Below are 522 nucleotides of genomic sequence, written 5' to 3'. Positions count from 1 at the left end.
GTGACTGTAGGAAGGTTGTTCAGGAGATCTCCTTCCCAGAGGAGATGAGTGGGGACCTCTGAAAGAAGGTTCGGGACTTAGAACTGGATGTTCTCTAGTTGTTAGTGTTGTAACATTTTCCTATAGCTCGGAGATTTGGTTTCTCAGAGTTTGAATCTCTTTTTGCTTATCAGCTATATGATTAAAGTAAGCTGTATCATGCATTTTAAACCCTTCTATTTGAGCATATGCTTTTTGGAGTTCCGTGTGCGTTTTTACAGTTTATTCCCTTTCTTGCGTGAGCCTACTTTGAAATGCATGCATGTCAGTTTCATATTTTGAAAATACATCAAGCAGCTTCCTGCTAAGTATATCAAAATATTTTGTATTAGCAGCTAATTCAGCTGTTAACTTGTTGTTTGCATGAGCTAAGGAGGTGTTTTTTTGTCTCTTGTTCTCTTTTGCCATCTTTCAAATGACGTATCCTTCGCTTCCGTGGTTTTAATTTCTCTGAGGCTTTGTTTAAGATTGTTTCAGTTTGTT

General features: G+C 37.7%; 1 protein-coding gene across 1 annotated transcript in view; it reads right to left on the bottom strand.

The window, feature by feature from the left end:
- il4i1 (interleukin 4 induced 1) overlaps positions 1 to 522 on the bottom strand; it is a 33,399-nt gene that overhangs the window by 22,614 nt on the left and 10,263 nt on the right. The window lies entirely within an intron of this gene.

This window comes from Nematolebias whitei, unplaced genomic scaffold, assembly GCF_014905685.2.
Source record: "Nematolebias whitei isolate Nwh7 unplaced genomic scaffold, NemWhi1 Nwh_scaf_123, whole genome shotgun sequence".
Lineage (NCBI taxonomy): Eukaryota > Metazoa > Chordata > Actinopteri > Cyprinodontiformes > Rivulidae > Nematolebias > Nematolebias whitei.
This window is presented reverse-complemented; position numbering and strand designations above follow the sequence as displayed.